The sequence below is a fragment of the Osmia lignaria genome, unplaced genomic scaffold (genome assembly GCF_051020975.1).
Source record: "Osmia lignaria lignaria isolate PbOS001 unplaced genomic scaffold, iyOsmLign1 scaffold0039, whole genome shotgun sequence".
NCBI classification, from domain to species: domain Eukaryota; kingdom Metazoa; phylum Arthropoda; class Insecta; order Hymenoptera; family Megachilidae; genus Osmia; species Osmia lignaria.
Window position 1 is genome coordinate 154,711 of NW_027478180.1, and position 13,704 is coordinate 168,414.

The window sequence follows — 13,704 nt, forward strand, 5'->3', positions numbered from 1 at the left end:
GAATCGTACATTCAATGTTAACTTCGATGAATATTAATGAATTTCCCCCAAGTAGTAACAGTATTTTGCGGGTTCTTGAGCTATAAGTGCAACAGAGTTGACTTTGTGACTAGAAAAAATGTTTTTATTAAATCTATAGGGAATGGGATATTCTAAGAATAGATATGCATAAGTAGCATAAACATCAAAATATTATGCGTACATTATAAAAAGTCACTGTACCTGCAATAGCAGAACAGATGCAAAAGGATTGAGATGATAAAGAAAATTATAGATGGAGCATTTGGATAAGATAATTTTTTTAATCTAAGATCACAGAATAAGAATGAAGAACAATTAATAAGAGTTACAAGAATATAATAACACAAATGCGTATGGCATTCTTATTTAGTCGTGTTCCGAAATTTACTGCCAGAGCTGGAATCTAGTTACGTATTACAGATTTTCAGTGCTGGTAATGAATTTCGGAACACGACTTATACCCAATGAGCATACAACATTTCTCGAAAATTATACGCTCATTGAATAGTGCGCGTCGCGTTATCATATCGATGTTATGTAAAAAAGTATCGATAATCCATTAATTGATTTGTAGAAACATCGACAAAAATAATCGATTATTAGGAAAAAACTATCGATATTTAATTAATCGAAACATATTGCCCATCCCTACTTACCACCCCAAGGAAACGCCTCGAGGCCGGACGACGACCGCACTACCCTCCTAGGGAAAGGAGGCCAGTGACGGATTGACGTCAAACGTCCAACGAGTCCATACAACGAACCCATACAACGGCCCGAAAAGGAACCCAAAAAGCCATCCGTCGTCGAGCCCGAGGATCACCAGCCCGCAGCCACCATCATCGAGCCTCCGTCAGCCCCATCGATCCCGGTTATCGGCTCATCGATTATAGATCGATCCCGGTTATCGGCTCATCGATTATAGATCGATCCTAAACCTGAGAGAAGGCCCAAATTCACGTACCCCATTCCCTCCCCATATCTCTTCCGACGGGCTCGTCGTCGCTACTGCGGCGACGAGCAAGCAATTAGCACCTAGCGTACAAAGAGACAGCATATAGAGATTTAGAGAGCGATTATAGAGATTGTTGAGGAAAGCGAAGCGATACCGAGGAAATTGTGTGTGTGAGTCTTGCGACGAGTGGTAAGCCCCTTCAAAAATTGTAGTGTTTGAATTCCAGCAACGGCTACCTCGTCGTCCGCGTTCGGTATTCCGCGTTTCTGCGACAACCCCTCCCATTCCCTTAAGAGTTCCCTCCTCAGTTTCCCATCAACGCGTAACGTAGTGAACTTCCTGAGAACCTTCCCAACCCTAAGATTTCCCTTCCCTAAACGATCCTCCTTGCGACCTCCCCCGCGTAGACCGTGTAACGGTGATCACGGTCCAGCCTCGTATCCGATCCGCTGTATAACCCCCGATTTTCCCTTTTCCTTTTCGATCGCAACAGCGAGTGGCTGGCGCCCAACGACGTATTGTAGAAACTTGTAAAGTTCTGTATTATAGAGTGCACCCTCGTGAAAGGGTCACAAGTCATTTACAAATTTCCTCTGGGTCTACAAAATACACGGGCAAGCAATATCTCCTTCAATAATTCATTACGAAATTTTATAATATCTACAGGGTGTCCCAGAACTGGGGTAGGAACGGAAGAGGGATGATTGGTGAGGTCATTCTAAACAACTTTTTCCTTTGCCAAAATGTTGGTTAAGGCTTCGTTTTCGAGTTATTATCGAAAAACACTGGTCAATCAGAGCGCGCCGTTAGCGCGGGCCGAACCACGAGAGTGTTGGGTATGTTCCGCACGGTCGTGATCAAGTGCATCGGCACCACGTCGGTGTAATAGGATTCGTTGTTCATGAGTAATCAATAATTCGATACAATTATTCTTTTCTTTTTTTTATTCATTATCCGATGCAACTTCTACTCAACGAATCCCATCATACCGACGTAGTGCCGAGGCACTTGATCACGACCGCGCGGAACATACCCAACACTCTCGTGGTTCGGCCCGCGCTAACGGCGCGCTCTGATTGGCCAGTGTTTTTCGTTAATAACTCGAAAACGAAGCCTTAACCAACATTTTGGCAAAGGAAAAAGTTGTTTAGAATGACCTCACCAATCATCCCTCTTCCGTTCCTACCCCAGTTCTGGGACACCCTGTATATTTAGTTATGATTGAATAAAGTAACTACACAGATAAATTAAACATAGAGTAGTAAAATGAAAACGTAAATTTGAAAATTGATTGTTCTTATCCTTAATAATTTTTATTAATAGTCAAAGTATTACATAAATGCTAAAGGTTTCTCGTTATATTTATGAAGATTCGCGCTATATAGAATCTCGAGCTTTCGAACTCTATCAAAATAGATTTTGATTACCTAGAAAATGGTTTTCTCTTTAGCTGTTTAGGCAGAGGGTGGCATCAGTAGATCCGGTAGTAACATTAAATCGTCATTTGTTTGATTATGAGCGATGCTATTATTGCGTGTGAGTGTTGTTGAATAGATGGCTGATTATACATTGATCTTTACTACTCGCGCAAGTCAAGCCGTACAATATAACGTCGCATTCCACCTTCACCGTGTTCCACATTTATTGCGTTCCTTTGATAAATAATCTACTACAAAGGACCATTTACAATGAATATTCCAATAAAAATCACGTGCAGTTTTCTCCATTCCTCTTTCTGTAATTCTGGAATAGACACAGACAGTAGATAAAAGGAGAAGATGGATTCGGAATTGACATAAGAGTTAAAAATTAAATGCCTACATATGTTCACGAAACAACACTATTGCAACAAGGGCATTTTTTTATTTATACATTATGTTTTTTAAATAAAAATGTTATTAATACATGAAATTTTTCTGTGAAGCGAGCAGTCACTGAAAGTAAATTATTTTAAGATTACATATTCAGATTAGTTAAAATTATTATAACAATATCGTGTTTGGTCTCATTTTAATTATGAAAATCTCATCAATATGTTAATGAAATTGTTATTGAAAAAAAAATGAATAATAAAAAAATTTTGTCGCTTCATTAGCGTTGTCTCACCGATACGAATGCCATGCAAATCTTCAAAGGAAAGCCGCGTCGTGTCATATCGCTCCCGTGCTTGTTCCGAGTGGGAACCCTCCCAATGATGGAGATAAACCGCGAACATTTATGGGGGTAGACACGGCACGTGACCTCTCCGATTCGGGACGTCGGTATTACAGCAGTTTTTTCGTTGGGCCTGGTGGAGCCACTTACATGTTTTGTTAAGAACTTGAAAGTAGTTGAAAGGTTTAATTCTCAGCTAGCGTCTATCGTCTAAGTAAACAAAACAATGTTTTCCTATTAAACCGCGAAGCGCCGTGTCCATCATTCTTTGAAACGTTGCTGGAGCATTTTTGAGACCGAATGGCATTCTATTGTAATGGAAATGTCCTTGTGGTGTAGAAAAGGCTGTATACTTTTTAGAATTATTATTCATAGGGATTTGATGGAATCCTGAAGAAAGATCTAACGCGCTAAAAAATTTCGCTTTGCCTATGGTCCAAAATTTCATCTATATTAGGTAATGGGTATGCGTCTTGGTCTGTCAATTCATTGAGTTTACGGAAGTCGATTACTATTCTCCATTTACGTTTACCTGAAGCATCCAATTTCTTCGGAACTACCCAAACCGACGCGTTATAAGGAGAGTCTGATGGTTCAATGATTTTTTTAACTAGCATGTCATTAATTTGTCGTTCGATTTCTTGCTTATGGCATTCAGGTGGTCTATAACTTCTAATATTAATAGGTTTTTCAGATTTTAACGTAATAGTGTGTTCCGTAAGGGATGCACAAGGAAGTAAGTCAGTTTCTAAATTAAAAACGTCAAGATAGTTGATAAGGATTTTCTCTAAAGGGTCTCGTAAACTTGGATCAATATGTTTAGTTCTAATAATTTTTGCAAATTTGTTAATTTGATCGATTTTATCATCTGGTTCTATTTCGTTTGTAATCTGATGGTCTTGCTTACCAGTGTTGATGTAGCATATTTGAACAGGTTTTCCGTCTAGATATTGTGTTCGTTTTGTTGTTTTTCCCGGAGACAGTGTGTGAAGAGTAGTTTTCTGAAATGGTATAATTTTGTCGTTAATTTTTAATGATTCGTTATTGATTTCGTATTTATATTTTTCTAAGAATGGTACGCCCATTATGCCGTCTTCTATTAAAGGAAATGAATCAGGGACTATGTGAAAGGTATGAGGTATTTGTTGTATCTGAATTATAGTTGTCTCGTGAGTAGTATGTTTGTCGTTACCCATAAAGAATGTTTTGGTTTCTGTCGGCTCTATTCTTTCGGCTACTGATCGCTTGAGGATGTTGATTCCTGCTCCTGTGTCCACGAGTAGTCTTCCGATTCTCGACATTCCTGGAACTCTGCAGCAAATTTGTAGTAATTTTCCGGTGGTGCAGTTGATTCGGATGTTGTTTCTGTCACTTTGTTTTCTTGAAAATTGAGGTTGTTCACTCTTGGTGGTGGAAGTTTTCCCTGGTTGGCCACTTGAAAATTTCGAGCGTAGCACTTGTCACTGGTGTGTCTTAATCTTCCGCACTTTGTACATTTCAAAGGTATCGAGTGGTTTGGTCGAGATCATTGAACTCACTCAACCACACGGTGTTTTGGCATTCTTCCCAAGGCGTGCAGATGTAAGTTCTCTATTTCTTAGGATGTCAACGCGCTCATTATTATCAAGCAATTTCCTTTCAGCAAGTACCGCGTTACCCGCGTTTCTTTCTATTCCAGACAGTAACCGGTTTAGTGAGAACCCTGTAGACTTTTGCACAGTCGTATTAAACGAAAGTTGAATTTTTGATATCATGCTTGGCTAATCTGTATTCTTTGAGATTTCAACTGTAAGAAAATTAGTGATCGTAGAAACGTATCATTCAGCCTGACCATTAGCCTGAGAGGCTTCCGTTGCAATAAAATGTAACTGAACACCGTTATTTTCAACGAACTTCACTAGGGGTTTGTAGGTGAAATTTGTTCCGCGACCAAGGATTAATATTCTGGAGAAAAACCTGGTTTCTGGGCTGTTTAGTGTTGTACGCATTTGGTAAACGCATCTACAATAATCAGTATATGTTTGTAACCGTCCTTCGATGTTTCAAATGGTCCAATACAATCGCAATGTACTGTGTCGAAAGGGATTGCTTTCTTTTCAATAGATCGCAAAAATCCTTGTCTCGGTCCTGACTGACGATTAGCAACGGTGCAAGTAATACAATGGTCAATATATTTTTTCACGAAATTACGCATTCGGGGAAACCAATATCTCTGTGCAACCCGGTCAAACGTTTTGTCATAGCCAACGTGACACTTTTCGTCGTGATAAAGACGCAACAGTCCAATTCTACTGCCCTTAGGTACGTAGCTGCGAAATACAGTCCGACCACTATCTCTTAATATCTTTCTGCATAAAACACCATTCCGCACTTCAAAGTCACTGGAAACGGATTTTCCCGCGGAAACTCTCTGGATTAAGGATTTTGTTTCCTCGTCATCCCCTTGAGCAATTTCTAGCCACGAACCCTCACATATTACGTTTACACGATAATCTTTCGGCGGGTTTCGACTCAGGTAATCAACGCGTTCAATGCATTTTCCTTTTCGATATTCTAAGTCAAATGAATAATCCTGTAAGTAAACCCACCAACGGATAACATGTGGTAACAATTCCTTTTTATCCCGAGTCGCTTTTACAGTGTTACAGTCTGTCACAATTTTAAAATTTATGCCTAATAGATACACTCTAAAATACTTCAACGCGTTTACAATGGCGAGTGTCTCTAACTCGTATTAGTGATACCGAGATTCCGCCGGTGTAGTACGCCGACTAAAATACGCAATAACCCATAAATCCCCATTTATCTTTTGAAAAAGAATAGCACCGTACCCGATTGCATTCGCATCCGTGTGGAGCTCAGTTTCTTGCTTTGGATCGAATATCGTGAGCAAAGGTTGCGCGGTGAGAGTCTCGATAATAAAATGTCGTGCATTTTCTTGCTCCAACCCCCAACACCAGGGTTGACCGTTTTTCGTAAGTTTAGTGATACACGCTGTCCGCACGGCAAATTCCGGGCTAAACTTCCGAAAGTAACTGGCTAATCCTATAAATTGCTTTACCTTACATTCGTCGGCGTCGGTGAATCAACAAGAGCCCTTACCTTTTCCCTACTAAGCTGTACACCATCAGCGGATATCTCTCTCCCCAAATACATATTGAGAGAAAATCCGGCCTCCGATAGGGCATGCAATACTAGATCTAAATATCTTAATCCCTCCTCTATCGTCTCGGATGGTATAAGTATGTCGTCAATGTATATTTTTAACCAAAAGGATTGGGCTTGCATAAGGCGAAGTGCTTTCGCGTATTATATTATTTTCCATTAAATCGGTAATTATCTCGCGAACTTTCTCTCGCTCAACAAACAACAAACGATAGGGACGATAATTTATTACCTTATTTTCTTGAATTACAATTCGCATCTTACTGGTGGTGACACTGCGTATATTATTACCCCTCGCGATCATGTGTTGGTATCTGCCCAAAAGTTCACGCAGCGATCCATCCATATCGTTCCCGATGTCGTCAATTGTGCAGCATTGCTTCCCTGCCGGATATTTCCCTGACTCCGTGAATGCTGGCGTGCGCTGCAGTTTAGTACCGTCAATGTCGGTCACCATCTTCAAATCTGGATGTCGCAGTATATTTCTTCCAATGACAACCTCATATGGAACATCCGCGTCTGGCAAAATAAAAATGTCCAGTTCCAGAGAGACGTCCTCACATTGCACTACCGCTGTGGTTTTTGCAATCGTAGAGACACTCTTATTGCCCAGTCCTCGCACCACCGTAACGAAAGGAGTCACGTTACAACCCGTACGTTTCGCAACACTTTCCCTCATCAAGGAACAATTTACACCACTGTCCATAAGGCAATTAAGTAAGGTATTCCGTAGAAGGATCGGTGTCAACTTCGTGTTTGTTGTTTGGCAGACATTTGCTTGAGCATTTTTCTGCTCCCGACTGGTGTTTGCAGTTCTTTGTTTGATCCAACAACGCGTCTTCTCGTGGCCTCTCTTCTTGCAAAAACTGCAGGTTACTGTTGTTTTTCAACAGAGAGAGAAGTCAAAATACTCCGCGCCGGTCCCTCAAGTGATGCAACCAAGGCCAAGGCCTTCCTTGGCTCATCCCAACGATTCGCCCCTGCAATCGCCTCAAATTAGAGTTTAAACTCCTCCCAGTTAGCTTTGCCACCAAACTTTGGTGGCTTTAGAACGTAATCTAAATCGGAAACGTTCCGTGACACACCAGACATTTCCTACTGAGAGACCGGTGACGAAGACTGGGGTATCGTGAGACCAACGGAAGTGGAAGGATTAACAGGAACGGTCTCGCGATTCCCATCACGGACTGCAGTGGCCGAAAACTTTTCCAAAAATAACTGAAAATTAAACGATAGCACCTGATAATTGTTTTCCATCGCTCCAATCCGCTCTTCCAATACCTTCTGCATCGCTGAAGAGCCGTTCTCTCTTCCTGCTGCTTCTCTTTTGCGCGAAAGCGCTCCTCTTCCCATCGGGAATCAAAAACGCATTGCTGCTCCTTAAACTGTGTAGAAATGCTCCTCTGCAAGTTTTCGAAAAGCGTCCCCAACGTCATGAGAGAAACTTCGTCCCCGGCTGAAGATCGAGTCCTTATCCCACTTTTGACACCAATGTTGGGTCGGAGAGTGGTGCTCGCACTTTCCATAGCAAATAGACAACGAGGAGTCATCTAAACTGTTATATATTTCAAATACACAAGAGTTCAACACTATAGATCTGTACGCGTCGGCTTCTCGAGACCTTCTACAATATTCGAAAGACGCGCGGTTGTCTAAGAGACCTCAAACATCCGGTGATGTGTTTCCGCTCGAAACAAGGAATAGCTTCTCGTCATGATTCGTCGACAGCTTCGGACGGGGCAGTCGATGGCTCTTTCGATACATCGACTGCTTCTTGATGTATCGAAAGAGCGGAAATTTCTCGCCGTCGCGTCGCAACAATATATACATATATTACGGGTGGGCTTAAAAATTAAATTTAACTAATGTTCATGATTTCGAATCTCTGTAAGTGGGTCTGGTCGCCGTTAGGCGATCGTATATATATATATTTTACTTTTAAAGTTGCATCAACCCGATAGGGTCATTAGCAACCATGCAAGAAAAGAAAAACAAAAAACGAATTCAACAACTAAAAATGTTTAACCAGTTCAATTTTTTTATTGTGCTATGCCAACAGGGTGCCGAGCCGTTCATTCGCGACCTACGTTAGGCCCCGCTTTCGTAGCCAACGCTACCGTCCCTGAGCCCGTGCGCTATACGCGCTCGGATTGGTCAGTATTTTTGTTTAATAATTCAAAAACGAAGCTTCAAACAACTTTTTCGCAAAGGAAAAAGTTGTTCAGAATCACCCCAGCTACCACCTCTTCACAGGGTGAAAATGAATTATGGGACACCCTGTATAGTTATAAAGAGTGAGTCAAGGGGAGTAAAAATCCGAAATAATTATTTTGAGGAAATGAACGGTTCGTGAGATATTTGCTAAAAACTGCTACTACCACTACATCGGCTAATATTGGCAGCGCATGCGCTGGCGTGGTGCGACTGCTTATTTACTGCTTTCGCTCGTATGTACACGCTGGCGGCCGGAAAGTCGTAGGCACGTGACGAGGAGTCCGTGTTCGTGTTAAGATAGAGTTGTCGCGAAAAATTGTCGTAACTAGCTGCCCGGTAAAGCCTTTCGCGAAGCAAGGCAGAGTGCCGGGAGTGTGAGATTCGCGTTTGTCCGCGGCAAATACGAATACGTAAAACTTTTCATACTATTAAATATACTATCTTTTTCTCTTTCAATTTTAAATCGTTCCGTTATAATTAATATTCTACCATTTTCCGTGTCGCGTCGTTTTTCGTATATTGTATTTCGTATCGTCTCGTAATCGTAACACTCTTCTTCGCCTTTTCCAGACTTCCAGACAATCATCAGCGTCTATAAGAAAGCCCTAATATTATCATATATTAAGTTACATCATACTTGGTGAGTTGCCTGTTTGATTCTATCCAATACGACGAATCTGGAAATAGTGGGGCAAAACGGGCGATCTACGAGACTGCTCGTCCTAAAAGTTTTCCACTAGATCGTCCCGTTCATTATAACGCTCAAATTAATTGTCAAAAACCTCATCGTTGTTAGAATTGCAATCGTGGATAAAAAGAGAAATTTAATTCAATAGTTTTTGCTGATATTCTGTCATAAATTTATGTTCACTCTTTTTTTTTATATATATATTTTTTCTATAGCTCGTACCTTTTGATAACCAAACCGTTTTCATTGTTATATTTAAATTACTATTTTTCTGAAATTATACACTTGTTACACAAATTCAGTCTTCGTTCAATTCTACATCCGAACAATTTCTTATCATACTTTCATGCCTATCATACTTCACACAAATTCACACGAGGGGCCCGTATGGGACCAGAGCATCGACGGACTCAACAGTAAAGTTAATATCAAATTTTTACTGTCTTTCTCTTTTAATTGTTCTGAGCGTAGAGGGTGATTCGGAAACCAGTCATCATATGTGTCCAGGAATGGTGGCAACGAATAATACCGTTCTCAACCGAGTATTAACATTCCAATTAATCTCTTTTATTAAATTTTGTACGTCGCGCGCCGTCTCTCGCTCGCGACGTAACAAAACATTTATAAACAAGTATATTAACGATTGTCATGTAGGTAGAAGTTTAAAAAAATGTATTTCCAAAAAACAAATGATTGAGTCTGAGCGGACTCGAATCTACGAGCAGAAGCTTCCAGCGATTTAGTCAGACGCTTTACCGCTAGACCAACGACACCGTTTAAAATACCTTTAATCTTTTGAAATATAAAGGACGTAACGTACTTTTATCAATTAGGTTTATTTAATTTAATTCCTATTCTATTCCACTGCATGTAAAAACATTGAACAGTGTATATACCATGTATTTGATTTTCAGACGAAAATTCGTCGAATAAGTAACTCTAACATACAAAAAACAGCGAAAAAATCGGTTTTTAATTTTTTTAACTATGGCGCACCTTACCAAAAAATCTGAAAAAAATTGAGGATGATAGTATCAATAATATACAGTAAAAGCTGGATATATGCAACAAAAGTTTGGCTGGATATATGGGGGGATCCACCTGGGGGGATCCCCCTAGGCGAACCGAGCCGCTCGACGAGGAAACCGTGTAATATGATCCGACCGTAATATCGGTGTGACTAATACTAATTAAACGATAAAACTTGTTTATTTTTAACTTTTTCTTAATGAAACTTTTACTAACGCATTTGTGAGATTTTTCTTATTAAAATGACACCAAACACGATATAGTTTGAATTATATTTATAAACAATAGTAATAGAATAAACAACATAGAATTGACATCACGACTGAATATAAATGATGTTGGCTGAATACAAAAGATGTGTACGGACACAGAATCGGCATGTCGGCTGAATACAGAACATGTGTACGGACACAGAATCGGCATGTCGGCTGAATACAAAACATGTGTACGGACGCAGAATCGACACCTCGCTTGGATAAATGCAACATTAAATGCCCAGAATCGACACCTCGCTTGGATAAATGCAACATTAAATGCCCAGAATCGCCACCTTGCCTGGATAAATGAAACCTTTGAAACCAGAGCCGACACCGCGACTGGTTTTGATTTCGATCTCTGTTGCTTTTCGCCAAACTTTAACATCAATTTTAGCAAGTAATTATAATTGAAACTATATCGTGTTTGGTACCATTTTAATCAGAAAAATCTCACAAATGCGTTAGTAAAAGTTTCATTAAGAAAACGTTAAAAATAAAAAAGTTTTATCGTTTAATTAGTATTAGTCACACCGATATTACGGTCGGATCATATTACAACACGGTTTCCTCGTCGAGCGGCTCGGTTCGCCTAGGGGGATCCCCCCAAGTGGAGGGGATATCGATGTTGCATTTATCCAAGCATTCTTTCGTTGCATTTATCCAGGTTTTACTGTAGCGATTTAGAGAGCGTATAGTGTTTTGTAAAGCGATTTTGGAAGGCGGTATAGAAAGCGTGGAGGAAGCGAGTTCGTTAAGGTGTTGGGAGTCAACGATCGTGAGTGCAAGGGTGAGAAGTCCGGCGTTTTGGTAAGCCCCTTTCGTACTAAAATATTGTAGATCTGAAGTTTGATAACGGTGCCTTCTCGTTCGTGTATTACGCCTTCCGCGTCCGGTATTTCGCGTCTTCGCGAAAACCCTTTCCCTGCCCTTACAGTTTCTTTCAGTGTTCCTCCGTCGACGCGTAACGTAAAGAACTTTCCAGTGAACCTTCCCGACCTTTGAGATTCCCCTCCCGCGATAATCCTTCTTGCGTACTCCGCGTAGTAATTGTTACGGCAAAACCAGGATAAGCCGCGTAACCCGTCCCCTGTAAATCCCGAGTTTCTTTTCCTCAAACGCCACACCGAGTCACTGGCGCCCAACGAAAATTGTAATTGAAAAAAATCATCATTGTAAAGGAATTTGTACTTGTCAAGAAACAAAATATAGAGTGCACCCATGCGATTGCGGGTCACAACACTTATAAAAAAAACATGATCGTAGGACCTCATCTCCTTCAATACAAAATCGCGATTTTTCAGCATTTTTGACGTTTTTGATTTTTCACGGCTTCAGTTTTCAATCTAAAAATCTGAAAAAATTCTATAATATGTGCCTCACAAATGGAAATGTCTGATTTTTTTTAGAATATTCGAATGTCATTAAATGGGAGAAATTGGCCAAAAACCTCGCAATTACATTTTTACCCGTAATATACCCGTATATTAGAATGCGAGGGTTTGCGTGACAACCACTGTAGTTCGAAATCGTTCACGAATGTTCGAGACAAAGGTCGACCGAGACCATAAACATCGCCGTTAAACGTTAAACGTAGAACGTTGGAATATACGTAAATCGTCGAGATACGAATAAGAATGTTAATAACTAATAAGAGCGGAATGAATGTTAACTAAATGCGATACGCATGTATCCGCAATTTGTCGACGATTATAGAACACCGGTTACATCGCGTGTAAACCGCAAAACAACGAGATTAACAGAACAATTAACGTATGAATAATAATTAACGATATTCAACTAATGGTCATTTAAACCAGTAAACCAAATATTTGTAATAAAACGAGGACCCCTTTCGATACCGGAAACGTCATTATAAAAGCCTCTTTAATTAGTGTTGGAAAATTCGAAAGCCAATTAACCATTGACCCCACGTGGAATGCACGTGGCTGCAAAACAGTCGCCAGGACACTTCGGTGACGGAGCCCGACACCATGGCGACAAGGCCTCATAAATTTATCAAGGGTCCTCAATTTTTCCGCGGAGAGAAAAGGACTCTCCAGGCCCAAAAAGAGCATTCTTTTTCGGGACTTCGGACTGACAACACGCTTGTTGCTCTCGCGCGGAATAAATCGCATAGTTTAAACGTCTACTCGAACTCTTTATTTCAACCCTTCCTTTTATTCTAACATTAGCAAATTCAAATAAATTAAGTCGTAACAGATTTCGAATATTCCAGAACTTTAGAATTGCGACGCATGAAATCAACCGAAGCGTTAGAGGGGTAGAAAGAAATGAACAACCTTAGACGAAGGTAGAAGTAGAAATCAAGAAGGGATGAGAGAACTAGGAAGAGCGGCCAACTAGCCCAATACGCGCGGGATTTCCCCTCCGTCACGTACCCCGATTTGCCAAATGATGTCCCCACTTTGGGCCCTTGATCGCGGGTCGAACCCTGAGACACGATCGCTTGACTGAGGCAAATGACTCTTCGTCGAAAAATCGTGAGGTACGTGGCGGGGAGCCCGTGTTCGCATCGAGCAATAGTTTCGTGTGAAAATCGTAGAAATTAGCTGACCGGTAAAGTCCTTGAAAAAGGCAGAGTGTCGGGAGATTGCGGTTCGCGTTTTCCGCGTTAAAGACTCTTGCGAATACGTTAAATTTCACACTTTTCAATCACTATCCTTTTCTCTTTCGTTTTAAACCGTCCGCTGAATTAATTACTTTTCTTTTTGGTTTTTTTTTCCTTTCGCGTCGCGTCGTCTTTGCAATACTTTTGTGCTCGTTTCGTAATTAATCGTTCCGTAATACCGTAATCAAGGCCGATCGTGAACGCGTAGTGCAGTGGCAGTTTCCTCATCTCTTCTTCGGCTTCCAGATTCCAGCCGACACCAGAGCTAAAAATAAGCGAAAAATACAGTCTTATCATATACTAATTTTACATCGATTCCTGGTAAGTTGTCCATTTCATTTTATCGACCGCGTATTCTGGAAAGTTTCCCTCTAGATCGTTCCGTTTACAATAGAGACATAAGGTATCGAATATTTAAACTATTTGGAAAATTCCGATTTTACACACAAGGAGGACGGCCCCACGAAACCGAGGCTCTGGTAGTTTACCCTCTGGGACCGTTCTTTTCCTTTGATTCGCGCTTAGATTCTTTACACGACATCGTCGCTCGAATCATCGAACCATTTAATCAACCTCTAACCATTCTATAATC